This window comes from Micropterus salmoides, unplaced genomic scaffold (genome assembly GCF_014851395.1).
Source record: "Micropterus salmoides isolate LMB-PRFRI ecotype aquatic unplaced genomic scaffold, ASM1485139v1 Ms_hic_scaffold_11, whole genome shotgun sequence".
Lineage (NCBI taxonomy): Eukaryota > Metazoa > Chordata > Actinopteri > Centrarchiformes > Centrarchidae > Micropterus > Micropterus salmoides.
Genome location: NW_024040152.1, coordinates 25813376 through 25832127, shown reverse-complemented (window position 1 = coordinate 25832127; position 18752 = coordinate 25813376). Strand labels below are relative to the sequence as shown.

Below are 18752 nucleotides of genomic sequence, written 5' to 3'. Positions count from 1 at the left end.
ATTACACACACATACACACAAACTCTCTCTTGGTGAGGAAGTATTCAACTAGAGAGTTCAGCAGGGAGACATGACAGACAGAGAAGGAAATACAGAGACAAGAAAGAACTTCAAATGTTACAGATTACACATCTAACTTAGAGTGAGGAGTTAAGTTTGTCATAGTAATCCTGTACACCAGCAGATGGCAGCAGTGACCTAACCTCCTCCTCTGTCCTGCCCTTGAATGACTTCAGTGTTTAAGACACATCTCATCCCCACAGCATGTCATTTCACCATTTGGTTTGTGAAAATGTTCCGTTGTTGGTTGTGGCACTAACATGTTACCTGACTGATGAGACTTGAGGCATTGAAACTAAAACACTTCAGAGATAAAAACATTGTCATAGAGTACCAGTTAAAAACAAAGATCAGAGACCAACAACATTAACATCTGAACCAGCAATGCGTGTGAACCTGACATCTAAACGCAGTTTCAGCACTAGAGAAAGAGAAAAGTGAACGCAATGTTAATCTTCTCCCAGGTGCCTAGTTTGTGGTAGATCACAATGCATTGCTCAAAATTATAGTTTAATATTACACAGCCTAGACCAATAACATCTTACCGTATAATTGGACACAACAAAACAGTAAACAAGCTCATAAAGCTTCAGGACGTCCTGAAGAACTTCACAGTTTACACAAAACTGGAACAAATAAGCTTCAAATAAGCTTTTCAGGCCTACTGTAACTGACTACACTGTACTGCTGTATCCAGTGATCCTTTGTCCACCACCATACCTAAGCACAATACATCAGGAAGTAACCCCCTAGGGTGTAACCTGCCTCTTGCCCAGTGTATACATTAGTATTACCAACCTGGACTGAATAGATGGATAGCTTAGCAGTAGAGCAAAGTTTCAGAGTGTTCAAGGTGAAAATCTTCCATCAGAAGCTCCAGATTTCTTAATGCCTTGCTTCATGGCTGTTATGGGGTAAAGGATGAAGGGACCAAAGTCATGTTCATAATAATACAAGAAACTGAGATCATGGTCAAGGGTGGGAGGATGTGTGCTACAGCAAACTACAGGAAGGGCCTTGTCCTGTTGTTTGTGTGTGTGTGTGTAAGAAAATGCCGCAGTCTCAATCACTGCTGAACCAACTCTTTAGTCTGGTGCTGTGCCAGTGCTCAGTCACCCTCACAGCCTTGTTGAAGTGGCTTGTGGCTTTTCAGGCAGTATTCAGCACCCATTCTCTTTCTCTGGGCCCACTGCTCACTACCCCTCAGGATCCCAAGCTCCTTATCACATAGTGGCTTAGCACTGCTGCATTTAACATTTGTCTTTCGAAGTCTGATCACAAGAGACACAAGACGGTGTGCTGGCTCATCACTTAGTGTAATGGCCATGCAAATTAATATCATAAATTCTGTCTGTTGTTTCCAGGTTGGGACAACCTAGACTGCTACATGATTAGCAATGCGAGAAAAAAAATAATAAATCTGAATCAATATCCATTAATATTTTATGTGTTTTCACTTCAGTTGTTAAAAGCGTCTGGCAGACACTTGGTCCAGACGGGCTCATTCAGACTGTAAAGAGAAAGGAGATGGGCCACAGCACAGTTTCTGACCACTGGAGACAAGACATCAGTGTCCCTCTGCTGCCTCGGAGAGAAGGATGAGTTGTGAGAGAGAAAAAGAGACTGATAGATGAGTGGAAGAGCTGACAGATAGAGTCAGTCCACTGGGAGCTCATGCTGGCTCCAGCATCGAGCAGAGGTCCCCTGGAGCTGCTTTAATGACAGGATGTGACATTAGAAAAGGGTCACAAGAGAGGGACAGTTTCTCACAGCTCCACATGCCTCACCATCACACACATCTTTCTCAGCCTACAATGATCCTCTCAGCTTATTCAAAAACCACTGCAGGCTGTTATTATTTTTGTATTTAATTTTGATGTAGAACTTCTTTGATATATAGCTCTATTTTGTTCACTCAGACAATGAAGCCAGATGAGCATTTAACAGCAGAATGACAGTTGAATGATGTATTTATGCATCTAGTGCTGATTCAACACTGCTAATGGATTCCAGTGAGTTCTGTCCAGCTATGGTTACAACGTATGCACACAACATTACCAGTAATGGTCTCTGCATCTCTGTAGGCGGCTGTGAACTCCTGGAGTGCAGCTGGCAGACTTGCTTCACTGACATACTCCTCCTCTTCCTCCTCTTCGCTGAGAAACAGGAGCCCTGGGTTGTGGAGCCGAGATGCGTGTTCGGAAGGTGGTTTAGGGGTCGGGGTGGAGGAGCAGGTGTGGGGAGGTGAAGTCTTCGGGTCCAGCTTGGCGCTGAGCGGTTACCGATTTAAAACACGACCAGCCATGGACAAAACTTGGACTTGCCAATACAGGAACGGGGACAAAACCAAATTAGACTTGTCTTGAGCACAATGTTGGACTGGAGAGGCCCAAACTGGTCAGGATGTCTCGAGCACAGGGCAAGTGGGAGTAGCAGAACCACGACCAGAACAATAGACTTCACTCCATACCTGAGAGAGAAAGGGGAAAGGCAACAAAAGACAGGAGAAGACTGAATTTGCATTTGTTTTTTAAATTCACCAAGTTATATGCAAAAAGATGCAAAATATAGCAAGATTCCCAACATGTAGAGCATAAAAATAAAAGCACACTTTATGATAAGCTTGGGTTTAAACCCTTTCATTCTTTTATCATGTGCAAACAATGTTGCTATGTCTAATAAAAGAACCGAAACCATGAGTAAACTGCAGATCATTTTCTTGATTAATAGAATAATTATTAGCCTATTAAAACAATTGTGAATTCACGCCTGCTGCAATGTCCTAGAGTCCATGGTTGAGATCTACTGTCAACCGCATAAAAGGGAGTGAACAAAATATTAGTTATTAATGCAATCCAGTGCCACACCACCGCTAACTACTGCCTCAAAATTGACCAGACAATCTAATCATCGCCTCTCTAACACGCTGACAAACAAAAATTTAACATAGCGGCTTCACACAGATGATTTATTGCATGGCTGTGTCAGGATCCCCTCCTAAACGCTTATCTTGTGTATTTTTGAATCCGATGGAATACACAGGGAGGATGCAATAACAAGCAAGTGAATATAGTCACCTAAAGCGCTAGGGCTAAATGAAGCACATGAATCAAGAGCAGTGAAAAGTCATAAAGATAGAAAGAAAAAAAAATACTACTATAATTGAGTTTGGAGCTACACTGCACTACTACTACACTCTAACTATATATAAGTGAGACTCAGCCATCAATGAAAAGAACAATCAGTAAGCAAATTTGCCCCAGACAAGCAGCTTGATACAGTATGACAGTACACCTCGACTCACTCTCTAACATCATTAGGAACACAGCTGTGGTTTTGTTGCTCCACACCTTCCGTTTCTCTACAACTTTCTATCTTTCTGTTTCTCCTGTATTCATCCACATCTCATCTCTCTATTTCTCACCATCTTTCACTATTAACCCAAAGAAGACTGAGTCAAGCCCAGCTCAGGGTTTTGGTATTGCAGCTTGACCTCTTTAAGACCTTTAGATTATAAGACCGTGTCATCTCTCTTCAACTGTAGATAAACACATACACATCAGGCACCTAAAACAGGCCAATACCCTATATCCAAATGTATCTTCAAACCCTGTAGTCTATTTTGAATGGGTTTCCAGGGCTATAGGGACATGAAACATGACTGATGCATTAAGACCAATCCACTCAAGTGAGGTTCAGCCGATAATTCAAACTCAAGTGGTCTCTTATATATTCACATCATCACACAACAAATGATGCAGTGTTTCCCATTAATTAACGAGACTATGTTCGTTTTTCAAAATAAGGTTAACGTATACAGTATGGAAAATAAGATGAATTGGTTTATATTTTCAGGAAGTACAAAACATGTTACATGTGTCCATTAAAATGTTATGGAAATTACTTACAAATTATTCTTTGATTTAGGGTTGCTGGAAAAACATTAAATAAATCAGTTTACTTTTTTGCTGTCACCATTTATATCTACACAGTGTGTTTATTATCAAATTGTTTACTAGGCCACAAAATTGTTAACAAGAGTGCAAAGTTCTTCACAGATGTAGCCTCTTTATTTTGCTTTTAAAGTGCACCAAATTAATGTACTTAACTTTAAAATGCACAAATTTTTCTTCCGAGGGGGCATGGCCCGGCCCGGATCCACCCAGACGGTTGATGTCCACCCACCATAGCCTCTAGTGGGAAACACTGAATGATGAATGAATACAGACATTTGTTATCCTGACATTATCACACATCCACAAATATGCAGTGATATGCACACACGTGCCATGTGCAAACACAACAACAAATGTTATACCTCGTCATGTAGAGAAACTCAAGCGCAACCAGATCACATCACCACAGCAGCATTTCAACACACATGCACGTGACTTTTAATATGTGTGATGCTTGATGTACTGTGGCAGATGTGACAGCACCTAAACTCACAAAGGTACAGAGGTGTGCCTGTGTATGTTCTCCCTTTTTTCTGGCATGCAAAGTCGGTGGACAATCAGCGATACACTAAAAGTGTAAAGTATGAACTGATAGATTTGGAAACACTATGATTTTACTATATCAAAGATAATATGTTTTTGGGATAGGATCAGTCCTTGTAGATCTGCTAGTTACATACCTTCAGTTTCTCTACTTTATGTATCCTCTCTAGTACTTTCTGTCTTCCTCTCTCTTTCTCCTGTATTTATCTACACTCATCTCTCTATTTCTCACCATCTTTCTTTTTCCACCCCAGCCTCCTTTCAGACATATTGAGTCAGACACTTGTGGAAAATTATTGAGAATTGAGGTCACGCAGTTTCTATTATTTAGCATGTCCAAATGCCCAAACACTGTTGCTAATGAAAGCAAACCATACAGTCACTGTAGAACACATGACAGGCTGCAATGATGTTTCCTCTTTAGGTCTGATTCTTTCTGAGGACTGCAACAAGATTCCTAAGGTGGGGACCAGGCTGGGAAAGTTGGAAACAAGATTATAAGCGATTTGACAATCTAATTTTACTGCAAAGAAAACTGTTTTCCTTTCACCCAAACCCAATTTTTTTTTTTAAAGTTTTAATTGCAGTAATTCTAACCAAGCAGTAGGCCTATTGTAAGTTAAAGTTTGCAGTAAACAGTACCACATTCAACATACCTGGATCTATTATGTTATGGCCACAACGTTCTCACCCTGTGCTATCCCTCAGCAGGTTTCCCAATGAAAGGGTTGTGTTGAGTTTCAAGGAAGTGGAAGATTTCAAAGGGCTGATGGAGCCGGTGCTCAGTAACATAATAGTGACTGCACTTTCTCTCGTGGGCACAAAGGTGTGGTTTTCTGCCTTCTTTCAATTTCTTTTCTTGACATTACAACTTAATGTCGGTCCAGTCCAAGCAATTTGTCCACCCCTTCAATTGGTGCTTTGTGCGAAAAGGCACATGTTGGCTTCCTGACTAACGTAACTTATTTCTGAACTGGGACAGGTCATGGGAATATATACATCCAAACACGGACTACAGTTAGCTGGTGGTGTAATGAATAGGAATAGCCACTTGAAATCAGCTGAGCAGGGTTCGAGACACTGTTCGAGACATCCTCTCTCTGCTGATATTGAATCCATTCTACCTCCAAGGCAAGTGCAAGAATAAGACATCATGACTGATTCTAATGGAAAATTCAAATGAATGCCTTTTGGTGAATCGTAAGGGTACACTACGCTTTTATCTGTATTTTTAGAAAAAAGTAATTCATGCAAAAATAATTGTTAGGTTAAATAAAAAAAGAAGATCATCACTACTTACAGTCCCAATTGTTCTTAATGGCACCCCCAAAATACAGTAGGCTATATCCATTCATGTATGTGCAATGAGTGTCTAGTAGAAGACTGTTTAAACACAGATGGATCCCTCCCACAGTTGATTTCTCAATAGTTAGTGTTTATCAGTTACTCCTGACTGTAATAAAATGGACATTACAACACAGACCACAAATATTCATTCTCAGCTACTTAAGGCAACCAGAGATGCACCAGCAAAAAATTAAAACTCTTTCCGCCCAAAGCTAACCTCAACCCAAAGAAGACTGAGTCAAGCCCAGCTCAGTGTTTCAGTCTGACCTCCTTTAGACCTTTAGATCATAAGACCCATGTCATATCTCTTAAACTGTAGATTCACACAAACAAAACACATCAGGCACTTAAAACAGGCCAATATCCTGTGCCCAATATTGAATTATATATTCATATCATCACGCAACAATGTCATGACATTGTCACACATCCCCAACTTGCAGTGATATGCACACAGAAAACACAACAATACACAACAAATGCTAAACTTCGCCATGCGGAGAAACCGGATCACATCACCACAGCGGCAGCATTGTCTATACGTGAGTGTAAGGGTATGCTTGATGCACTGTGACTTATATGACAGCAGCTAAACTCACAAAGGTGTTTGCATGTGTGTGTGTGTTCTCTTTTCTGACATGCAAATCCTCTACTCTGACAATCAAGTGATACACTAATTTAATAACAAAAACAATAGAATTAATGTAATAAATATAAATTAACTAACTAACTAAAAAGAGTGTAAAGTAAGAGCTGATAGATTTGAAAATTTGACACTATGATTTTACCATATCAAATATAACATGTCGGACTAGGATCTGTCCTTGTAGAGCTGCTCAGTGCCAGTTACACAATTTAGTGTTACAGTGTTACCACATATAGGCCTATTCCTTCATGGTTCATGGTTCTGGTTCATCTCCAGTTCATTGTTCCTCACGGAGTGTACAAAATCAAATTCTTACTTCAAAGATCAAACATACAAAAACTTCAATTCCTGAACTCACCTTGCCTATATTTGGGACAGGCATCTATATGGGAGAGGCCTTTTATTCCTTTCTTAAAACTCTTGCGCAGCAAAGATGGAAAGTAGACTACTATCAATTTTTTTATTTCAACCAGTATGAATGTTTCTGTTAATCTTACGACGTGTAACATGTACATATTGACAAACGTTTAAACATTTATATTTGTATGTGTGATCTAGGCAGCTTAGAACTAGCTCAAACGGGCGACCTGGTGGGATTTGAGAGGTTTTACACATCCAAAGAACTTATATACCTCTCACTGGGACTAGGCCTTTAAAGAGGTGGTATTATGCTCATTTTCAGGTTAAAATCCTATTTAGGGGTTGTACCAGAACTGGTTTACATGGTTTAATTTTAATAAAACACCATATTTTTTTGTCATACTGCACATTGCTGCAGCTCCTCTTTTCACCCTGTGTTGAAGGCTTCGTTTTAGCTATGGAGTGATAGATCTTGTCTCTAAATGATCTTTGTTGGGAGTTGCACATGCGCAGTTCCTAGTTAAGGACTACTAGCCAATCAGAAGCAGAGAAGGGCAGGTCAGCGAAAGGCCGGTAATAACCAATCAGAAGCTGGTAAACAGCTTCAATTCCAGCTGTGGGCTACATGTTGCCGACCAGGTTGGCAATTTGGACTGGAGCAAGAGTTTCAGAGTGGTGAGTTATTAATCTGTAACAAAAGTATCTTTCATCCATAAAGTTTTAACTGAGCTCTGTCTCTACATCACAGTAACAACTTCATGTCCATTGACTGCCTGGAGGGTAGCTAGTGTTTGGACGGGAGAGGAGAGGTGTGCTGCAGCTCAGTGTTTTTCCACCGGTGTTTTTGAGGGCGTGTCGGACTAGTCGCGCAGCGAGCATTATGGCACGTATTTTCATTGTGACGTCACAAGAAAGGGAAGTAAAGGCTGGACTACAAACGAGCTGTCTTCAGGCAGTTCAGAGCAGCATTTTCTGTGGGAGATGGGAACTCACTTTGGGCTGGACTTTGGGCTTTTTCACTTTGCAATATTACATGCACAAAAAAGGTATATAACTCAATAAAGGAGAGGGAAAAAGCCAAAAACCATAATACCACCTATTTAAAGGAAGTTTACAGTTTATAAAAAACAGAGTAAACAGAAGTAGAGCAGTCCAGCTGCAAATTCAGTAACTAAAGAATGTTTGCTACGCCCACAATCTAACGTGTTTGTAGCCACTTTGTCTAAAGGTTTTAAAGCATTACTGTTGGGCACTATGACCGTCAATCACTTCACATAACATGCCTCTGCAGCACTTTTTAGCAGATGAGGCCTGAGGTTTGTCTTTGCTAGGGGGGGATTTCCTTACTTTTAATAGCTGATCATTTAGAGTACATTGACTCGTCAGCACATTAATGTCTGTGTCTGTCTGTGTCCTGGCTAATGGACTATAGAAGGACATGCTCATGGATTACCGTTTCCAGTGGACATCTGTCCGTGAGCAGGACAGTGTACCCAAATGCTGTGACTGACAGGCTACAAGCTGGAACTCTAACACAGGAAACACTATTTACACATCATGAAAGACTTCCTCTGCATGTTCTCTGCCATGAACCACAAGGATTCTTGAATCTTAAATAAGCTGCAAGATATATAGAAATTCTGTTTTTGTCTGTGCTGAGAAACAGGCCAAACCCTTAGTGACAGATGGGTGACAGGGATCAATATTCCCACTCAGTCATTAGAACATAACACGTGTAAAAACTGCCTCCATAACATCACTATGCTGAGAAGACAGACATAAAAATCTCCTACCATAAAATCACCTGGTATTAGATGCTGACAAATCAGGAAAGCAGAATAAACATCGGTTGCTACTGGCAACTGCAATGTCAACATTATCGTGTATACAGAAACGGCTTAATTACAGAGTAGCAATGTATACAACAGTATAAAAGCACAAAGGTCCAAGGTTACTGTTTTATTAAATGTTCCAAGTGGAAGAGTTTTATTCTCTAAGACTAATTGGTCCCAGCCTGGCCTGATTTCTCTTTAATTCTCTGTAGCTTGATCGGGCTTCATTTTTATCCCCCTTCTTTTCTCTCATTATGTGAAAGTCCCTCGGTCAGCTTGCCCTAGGTCTTAGCTAAGCATAATATCAAGTGCAGATGAAAATGTCTTTTAGTATGTACAGTATTTGCATGAAAACTATTCATTACTGGTTTAAATAACATGGCTTGCAGCAAACATACCTGTTAAGTAAAATCACACAACTGTTTCTGTGGATTTAAGAATGCCCTTAATAGAAATCCAAACTTACAACAAAACGTTTGAGTGAGGCTGTAAATGAAGGTCAGTCCAGGCTGTAGCACTTCCTGCCATCCACTTTATGATCGATGGATCCAATTAATACTCCAAATATCCTATGTTTGACCAGAGATACAATCAATAACAGAGCAGAAGTGATGGAACTTGCAAGAAATCAATACAGAGTTGATAAAAGCACTGAATTGATAACCCTTAAACTTACACAATTGAAAAATACACTATTTCATTAAAACAAAAGCATTTTTGCAGTAACAACTTCAGAAAAAGAATTTAATTTAAAAGAACTCAGTTTTCTGTGCACACTTGGCTTATTGGCCTGTGGTGATTAATAAAAGAGGAGCAAATTCTGAGAAGAATGTGCTGTGGCAGAGACTTTGTTGTTTGTAGGCTAAGTTGTGCATCACTATCACTTTGCCTCGCTTTATAAATTCCTGAGAACCTCACTCACACATTAACATTCAGCTTACATTAACTGTCTCTCCAACAGCATTTCTCCTACCACATTGGATTGCTGATTAACATTCATGACAGAAGACATGCCGAGAGATTGTTCTTATTTAAAAGACACAAACAAAAGAGAAGATAAAGCAGTATTCTGTATCCTGCTATGCTTGCCAGTGCCCAATTACCCCTGTATGAAAAAGTGTATTAGTGATCATATAAATTGCATTATTTACTGTTTGTTAGGTATACTATCTTTTGGACGTTACGTTCTCCAAACAAGCTAATGTATTTCAAAGAAAGTTACTTAATCCCACAGTTTTTTTGACTTATGTTTTCATTTTCAATGATTAGTCTTTCTCTCATACCAATGTAAACAAGCATTACTGGTGTATCTTGTTCAAAGTAAACTATGGCAAGTAAAGTTATAGAACTTTGCCCTACTCAGTTAATCACATCAATAAATCTTGTTTGAATACTTATGCTCTCAGTGACCTGATTGGCAGATGCTGAGTGGAGTAGGGGTTTAGACAAAAAGAGAAAATATCTCATTTATTTCTTAGCACTCTCAAATACACATGGCAACAAGTTCTTTGTTTTCCTACAGACTCAAATCTGACTATAGAAATCTGATATTATCGCTCTCTTTCCTGTCTTCACAGGAAGAAGAGAGAAAGAGGAAGACAAAGAGAGAAGTTAAGGGGAGATGAGAAGAAGGGAGCTAGCTTTTTAAGACCTACAAGTCACAAGATCAGCCAGAGGAAGTTGAGACATCCCTTCTGAAATCCTTTAAATCCCTTCATGCAATGTCAGAGTACCTAACACCTCCTGGCCGAAGAGTGTTATGCTAGTGGGGAAAAAAAACATGTACTTTGTTCTTCAAGAGCAAAGCAGAGTGGGAAAGGACTGATGGATGTTCATGACTGTAAGTATGGCAGTACAGCCTGTTTGAACACTTTGCTGAAAAGACTGCCCCTACTTTCATATCTCAAAATTCACACTGAGCAGAAAGGAAGAGATCACATCCAGGAAGAAGACAGATGAAAAGGAGGATGGAGGAAGGGAGAGAAAGAATGACGAGAGAGGTTTTAGGGAAGAAAGAGGAGAGAGTTAGAGGGATTGAGGAAGAGATGGAAGAAGGGTCTGTCATTTACAGGTATTATTCTACAAAACAACAGGAAGCCTGAGTAAAAAAAAAAACATACTCTCTTTAACTACGGCTCAGAAAGCCATACAAGGCTGTTTGAGCAAAGTTGGCACACGAGAGGAGTCTTGCTAAATCTCTCAGCATTCTGTTGATTTTATCAAACATGCAGCTTGGCAAGGAGACACTGGAACAGTGCGTATACACAGACACACTTCAGCGTGATTCACTATGACCTTCTGTTCATATGCTTCATACAGACAGCTGTATCACTTCAGCACAGCTCAGTGAACTGCAACGTTGACCCTAAAAATAACTCATCTTGTTTGCAAATGTACAGGCCTTTTTTTTTTTAATTTTCAGTATCATATCATCCGTAGCACTATAGTGTGCTGCATCTCAGCAAAGGCCATCCTGAACTAAGTATCACTTTTCTTTTACTTTTAAAAAGGGGTCATTTTATGCTTTTTGGCTTTTTCCCTTTTCTTTATTGAGTTATATATCTTTTTTGTGCATGTAATAGGTTTGCAAAGTGAAGTCCACCCCAAAGGGTATCACCATCTCCCACAGGAAACACTGCTCCCAAAAACACTGGTGGAGAAACACACTGAGCTGTAGCACACACAGTGACAAGAGCTACGTCAGAGATGACTGCGGCTGACTTTTGCCAACTTGATAGTCAAACGTGAGCTGCAGGCGACAGCAGGGGCGGGGTATAAACAGCACCGTCCAGTAGAGTAGGACACATTCTACCTGCGTGAGTTTACTGTGAGCTTAGATTAGTCGGAAGGTGATTCCAACTTTGTGCAGCCGGAGAAAAGCAACTGCAACTGTACTGCACATGTGATGCTCCCAATAAAGATTATATAGAAGTGAGCTGCTTCACTCATAGCTAAAAGTGTTCAACACACAGGGTGAAAAGAGGTGATAGAAATAAAAAATGATAAAAAATATGGTGTTTTCTGAAAATTAAACCATTTAAACCTGTTCTGGTACAACTCCTAAATATTTACATTTACTCATTTGGCAGACAGCAATACATATTAATAAAAGTAGCAATAAATACTAGTAAGCGCTAATGGCACATATCGCATCAATGGGGTAAATACCTAGGAAAAGAAGTTAGGGTTAACAAAAAGTGCAGTCAATACAAGAGAATAGTAGGGGATAGAAGAAGAAGAGCACAGGAACTGCATGTTAGATGTTAGGATTTAGAGGTGTTATAAGACAGTGTTTCCAAACCCTCCCCTGGAGGCACTAGTCCTGCATGTTTTAGAACTCTCCCTGCTCCCACGCAGATTTAACAGCTTTAGCAGTTCATAACGAGATGATCATTTGAATCAGCTGTGTGGGAGCAGGGAGAGATCTAAAACATGCAGGACTAGTGCCTCCAGGAGAGGGTTGGGAAACACGGTTATAAGAGGAAGTGTCCTCGGAAGAGATGAGTTTTCAAGAGCTTCTTGAAGTTAGAGAGGGACGCCCCTGCTCTGATGGCGTGTGGTAGCTCGTTTCATCATTGTGGTGTCACAGATGTGAATAGCCGGGACTGGGATTGCTTTGTGTGAAGGGATGGCAGAGCCAGACGGCGTTCGTTGGAGGAGCGTAGTGGCCAATAAGGAACATAAACTTGTATTATGGAGTTTAGGTAGATGGGTGCAGACCCAGTAGTCACTCTGTATGCAAGCATTAGTGACTTGAATCTGATTCTGGAGGCCACGGGGAGCCAGTGGAGGACACACAGTAATGGAGTGACATGCGTCCTTTTGGGCTGATCAAAAACCAAACGCACTGCTGCGTTCTGAACCATTTGTAGGTAGGGCATTGCAATAGTCAAGGCGAGAGGTAACCATGTACCAGAAGCTGGGTGGCATAGTGAGTGAGGTAGGGCCTGATTTTTCTGATGTTGTATAGAGCAAAGCGGCACGACCGAGAGACAGCAGCAACATGGTCTGAAAAGGACAGCTGGTCATCAATCATGACACCCAGGTTTCTCAGTACCCTGGTTGGAGTGATTGTTGAGGAGCTAATTTGTAGTTTGATGTTATGGTGGAAAGATTAATTGGCTGGGATGACCAAGAGTTCAGTCTTAAGCTGCGTTCACTCTTTGGTTTGGGTCTGGCAACAGGAGTACAAGTGCTCTGTTATGGGCTTTCGATCCTCCTCCAGATTACCAAGACATAAGGTTGGTTTCAGTGGGGGGGGACCCACCCAGTTGTTTGAGCTCACTCAGCCGACCTTCAGATTCTAGTAGAATGCTCAGTGCAAAGTGATAGCACATCAAGACTAAGAAAATAGAGTAAAGTAAATAGAGTAAATTATTACCTCACTGCTGCAAACTCTTACTTGCCCAACGGTGCTTTCCTGTATTTGAGAGTACAACAGGAGTACTGTGATATGGGCTTTTGATCTCCCTCTGGATTACAGTGACAAAAGGTTGGTTTAAGTGGGTGTGACACACAACCATATAATTATGAAACTGAAAATGAACATATGACCTCTTTAAGGAAATCTGTCAGGATTTATTTTTGATGATCCATAAACTAGGTTATATGGTTGAGATTGTGTTTCGAATTTCTTCTTGCTTCTGCTTGTAGAATGAACGTGTAACAGAGGTGACAACATATCAAGTCAAGTCCATCAGCCAAACAGTCAATCGAAACCAAAGGCAACTTATCTCCCCACATTTCAAACAGCGTTTAGTGCTCGCACTAGTGTTTCTTTGCTAAATTGCTAAAAATGATCCTTCCCACTACTGGTGAATCATATCGCAAATCGTAATATGTGACAGAAATAATCGCAACATGATTTTTTTTTTAACCATATCTTGTAGCCCTACATGAAACCATAAAGTTACTCAGCAATGACAGAGTGCGGTAAAATAGCTTTTAAAGGGGCATTATGGAGTTTCCAGCGGCCACTAGCGGTGTGGTTTTAAGATTGCAACCAGGCATGTGCTCGTACGCGTGCTCGCTTGAATTCATGAGTGAGCATATTCCGAAACACTACAGAAATCCTGCAATAAACGCAGAAACACCAGCATGCAGGCTGTGGCTTTTCACACAGACATGTTCAGGCTGTGTTACTTCAACGTTCCTGTCTCAGAGGCAGATCAACACCGGCTCCGTTACGTTATTTCATTCAGCAAAGCGAGCCGCATATCGTCACAATCCTCCCGGATCAAAGGCAGAGTTACAGCGGCTATAGACAGGCAGGGAGACTGCTTCACACAACATGCTGGAAGCTCAGGTAAACCCCTACTGCAATGTTACAGTAATAGTTTTATCAGCTGCAGGTTTAACTAATCCATGCTCGTTATGTGATCACGGTACATTTACTGCATTTAGCCGACATGCTGCAGCATTAGCTCGTCTGCTGCTTTCAGTAACTATCTTTACTATCTGTGTATTTTTCACCGGAGGCTCAGCAGTGTCAGCACAACTAAATGTTTTGGATGATAAAGAAACGGGTAGTGAACTGGGCTGAATATTATAACGAGATTGTGTCACACTTTATAATAATAAGGCCGCAGTAAGTAAATTTACTGTAGTGTTAGTGCATGGCTCTTCCTCTGGGTTGTATATTATGTGGGTCATGTTAGTTACAGGGACTGAGAGGTGGAGAAGCTGTGTACCTGAGTATGGGTAAAAGGCAATAAATCTAAATTGAACATTACGAAGCAAACAGTGGCAGGTCCGAGCTAATGTAGCGTTAGCTGGCTGCATCACTATAGGATAGTAAACAAATCGTTCCACATTTGCTTTTTACCATTACATAATTTCTTGCAGGCTTTGACATAATACCAGTGGTACACAGGGAAGTAACATGGGTCGCGTTAGTTGGTGAATTAATGTGGAAAGCGATCGGATAACATTAGCAACTGCTCGGTGTTAGCCGGCGAGCTAATGTGACTTTCTCTGTGTTTCTCCAGCTTTACTAATGCTCACTTTGTTCTTACTCGACATCATCTGAACATGTTTGGTCTGATGGGCTTCAGCACATGAACCTTTATTGTCGTTTTGTGTCCCTACGTGTTTTGCTGGGAGCCGGTTGTTTTATGGTATTAGTGGACTGCATGTTGTTAGCTGCCGTGTTGTCGCTGTAGTGGGAGAGAGGCTCGGGAGCGCGCACAGAGCTGAATCCGACCCGGAGACCTCACATTAAAAGCAGAATAGTGGTTGATGCAAGCAACAGAGAAAACAGGCGTGTGCTTCATTTCTAAGTGAGTTTTGAGCCCACTGACAATAAGGCAATGAAAATTTGATTAAAATCAAAAACTTACATATAGCCCCTTTAAGTTAATATTGAGGGCCTGATATATACATAAAAGCAACCTTTCACTGTCACTTGATCAACTTCTCTTTTGTTGTAGAATGTTATACAAAAATAAATCAATTCAATCAATCATACTGTTCAGACCTCCAGAGAAGGAGATTCATTTTGTCTTATTGAAAGTGGATATGGGTTACAAATGGCTGATATACATGTCCAGATATGATAAGTGATTTACCATATGCTACAAGCCTTTAAACATGTGTGTGTGTTTGGAGTGAGATAGAGCGGTCAGATAAGAACACCCCCACAGCCCATCTGTCGGTCCCTCTTATCTTTCAGACATGGGACCTATCTGATCAGGTCCAGCGTCTGGTTGTATAAATGTTCTCAGTCCCTGTGTTAACAGTGAGGCCTGCTGTGTGTCCAAAGGGTGAGACGGTACACAGGCAGATCATGTGCTGTTAGCTGGCAAAAGCAAGTGGAAACTTATTTAGCTTCTCAGGACTGGCTGGCAAAACCCTCCTCCTCAGCAGAGTCGCTGAGGTAAAATAAAAGTGACTGAGCCCTCATGTACTCTTACATTGAAGTACAAGGTATTGTGTTGCAGCCTGTTCAACTGTGATGCTTCACAAGCCTTCTTTAACTGGCGTGAGACTCTGTCTCAATTCCCTTCTTTGTGATTGTTATGCATAGGGAAATCTGAATAAGCAAAATGAAAACAAAAAAATACCATTATGTACAGACACTAAGGAAGCCTACTGCCTTCTTTGAATCTAATCTTTATGGTGATGAAGGGTTCAGAAAAGTAATTGGCTTTCACATACTTTAAAAGACTCAAGTCAGATCCAAATGATCCCACTGAGTGACCGGAGGAGTAATAATAATCACATCACTGTCTCTGAGAGGTAGCTGTGCTAATCGGCTAGACTGATTATGGAGACCTGGAGGACCTCAGTCACTTTTAATGAGTAGAGGCAGATTTACTGTGATAGGATTAAGGCCTACCTAAATCTGAAATCAATCTTATTAAATCTTTTTGCCACACAGGCCGCTGTGACAAACTCTCAGGGCTGAACATTTTCACTTCTGATACAGGCAAAGTGTGGGCAAAAACAGAGCAATCTGTTCAAACGGCTTCTCCTCATGCAAAAACAAAACAAAACACATGGGCCATCTATTACACTCAGCAGATGAATGCAACAAGGAAATGACGAGTTTCACTGGGCAACTACCTAACAAATATCCCATAAAGTTAAACAGTACAAACCGTCCCTATCACGAGTAACGTTAAACGTTACAAGTTAGCAAACCGGGTGGCACTGTGCACCTGCTCCAGTATCACCACGATCATCAAACTTTAAATGTGAGACCTTCACAAACTCACAAAAGACTTCTTACCGCTTTGGTAGATCGCGCAGACTTCCCCGAAGAGGCAAAGTAATCCCGTTTTCTCTGTTTGAAGGTGATTAATTCAAAGGCTCAGCGGAACTCAACACTTCTGACGATGTGGTTCAGCCAAAATGGTACGATACGAACCGGTGTTCCTCTTACCTGAACTTGAACCTTATTCCTAACCCCAAAAAGTGACCAGCCTAACCCTAGCTAACACCTAAATTATCTCTGTTACGCCTGAATTACTCCCAGTTTAACCTACCCTCTACTGCCCAACCGCGGAGGGTTAAAAACTGAAAGGGGGGACAGACTTCGACACAACACCGGTGTCTGAATTTCAAGCCACAATCAGGCGAAAAACTAGCCAAGCGAACAGAAGAATACAGACGATGTAGTTCAGAGTCAGCCCCTCTGCCTGTTCACAAAACTTCAGCAGCTTTTTTGGCTTCGTTTTCAGGGTTGACTGAACCGCTTGATGGAAACAAAGCTGCTGAACAGAGCTGCGACAAAGCAGAAAAAATAAGGAGGTGCATCCGGCGTGATGGATTTCAAAATAAACTGCATTAATATCACCGTTTTAATTTCTGAATCTCAGACTTCACTTCACTATTTTTAGTGGTCTGTTTTGCTCACAATCAATGTGTTAAGCTGTAAAGACAAAAGCATGACACTTAATTAAATGAACATCAAAGGTCGTTTCTAAACTAACTGCCTAGATAGTGCGCAGAAAGTGTCAGAAGATAAAGCTTACAAATTACAAAACCTATTCCCTTTACATAAGTCAGTGTTATGCTGAGTGACTGTCAACCTAAACGAGGCATTTTTCATAGAAATAATAATTTACAAATTGTAAAAAACATACTTTATGCTGTATTCACATCCTTCATTCACAATTCTTAGAGAATAGGGTGATAAAATATCATATCACATTATGTACAAACTTTGACACTGTGATTTGCTATGTGTTGCTATTTGCTTCCACCTATTTATTGATATTGATATGTATATTTCATCCTTTTATCAACTTCATACCTAACTTATGTGATATAAGTACACTCTGTTATTTTATCCTAATTTTATCTTTATACCTTTTTCCTATTTACCAATGTGCTCTTTGTACCGCAAATGAATAGCTATCCAATAGTGTTGTACTTATGACTATAACAATAAATGGCAATAACATATGTTTCTTTCATTCATTTAAAAACACACACACACACACACACACACACACACACTTACTGAGCTTGTTGATAAGCATTAACAGTCCTTTAGAACCTAAAAGAAACAAGCAAAGTACATTGCAATTATGTATGTATTTATACAATGTTGTAAGAAGCAAATGTGGTTAGAAACACTTTAATTGAATTTATTTATTCCTTTTATTTTGTAGAAAAAAACGTGCTTACAGGAAATTATACTCTTAGCAATTGTATCTAACATTACAGATTAGGAACTTTATCATTTTAAATTTTGTGCAGGATTTCAACTGCACCCGCTCATCATTTCTCCATCTATAGGCAGTAACCCAACATTTAGACTGTATTTAAACCCCATTTCACCGTTCTTGTGTTTGCTTTATACTTATATTGGTTTAATATTTTCTATGGGGTTTCACTAGCCTTCATGCTTGTGTGAAGGTTTTATCCTACACTTCCCCTGAAGGGAAACGATATTTTATAGTAGCTGTTGATCGACTATAATAAAACACTCCGGCTTCTCCACTTTTAGGTCGTTGAACACGACAGTTGCAGACTGCATAAAATCTATTCAGGAGTGTTACAGTGCCTTGTGTCCTGCTGGCCGTTCATTCAATGAATTACGTCATTGTACTCTCACACTGTGTGTGCGTGAGGAGAGAGAGGGAGAGAGAGGTGGACTTTTATGGTTAAATATATACAGTGGCACTGAAGACACGTGGTTAGTGGACAGTGAAAACAGTCACTGTAGTACAGAATATGCTAGAACAGTTAGACTTTACAAATTATTTCGACAAAAAGGATGAAACGCCTTCTATCTAAACTGTAAATATAAACAGATTCAGAGTGCGATAGACCTAGCTGTGGGTTTAATATGTTGCATATGTGTGTGATATACTTTTTTAAAATGTCACCCAGTCATTTCTTGGTGATTATTGTTGTTTTCCACGTGCTCGACCGTGCACCGTCTGTTGTGCGCATTCTTGTATCCTAGCAACGCAGGAATATGCCATTTGGAGGTGGTCGGTTACAACCCGTTGAAACCAACACAACTTTTACAATAAACCCACGTGTTTCTTGAATCGT

General features: G+C 40.4%; 1 protein-coding gene and 1 long non-coding RNA gene across 3 annotated transcripts in view; both read right to left on the bottom strand.

Annotated features, from left to right (window-relative positions):
* trak1a (trafficking protein, kinesin binding 1a) overlaps nt 1-2338 on the bottom strand; it is a 36412-nt gene extending 34074 nt beyond the window's left edge. Inside the window, exon 1 of the mRNA XM_038711997.1 lies at nt 2119-2338. The gene's annotated coding sequence lies outside the window, so the exon portion shown is untranslated. The remainder of the gene's footprint in view (nt 1-2118) is intronic.
* Nucleotides 2339-2939: 601 nt separating this feature from the next.
* Nucleotides 2940-16992, bottom strand: LOC119897942. 2 transcript variants are annotated; one of them, XR_005443464.1, is made up of 3 exons: nt 16474-16992; nt 9211-9313; nt 2940-4266 (listed from the first exon to the last, which is right to left on the bottom strand). It is a non-coding gene; the product is annotated as an uncharacterized LOC119897942 (long non-coding RNA). The 2 variants fall into 2 exon arrangements; XR_005443463.1 differs by lacking the exon at nt 9211-9313 and having other exon boundaries at nt 16474-16991.
* Between the last annotated feature and the right edge of the window lie 1760 nt (nt 16993-18752).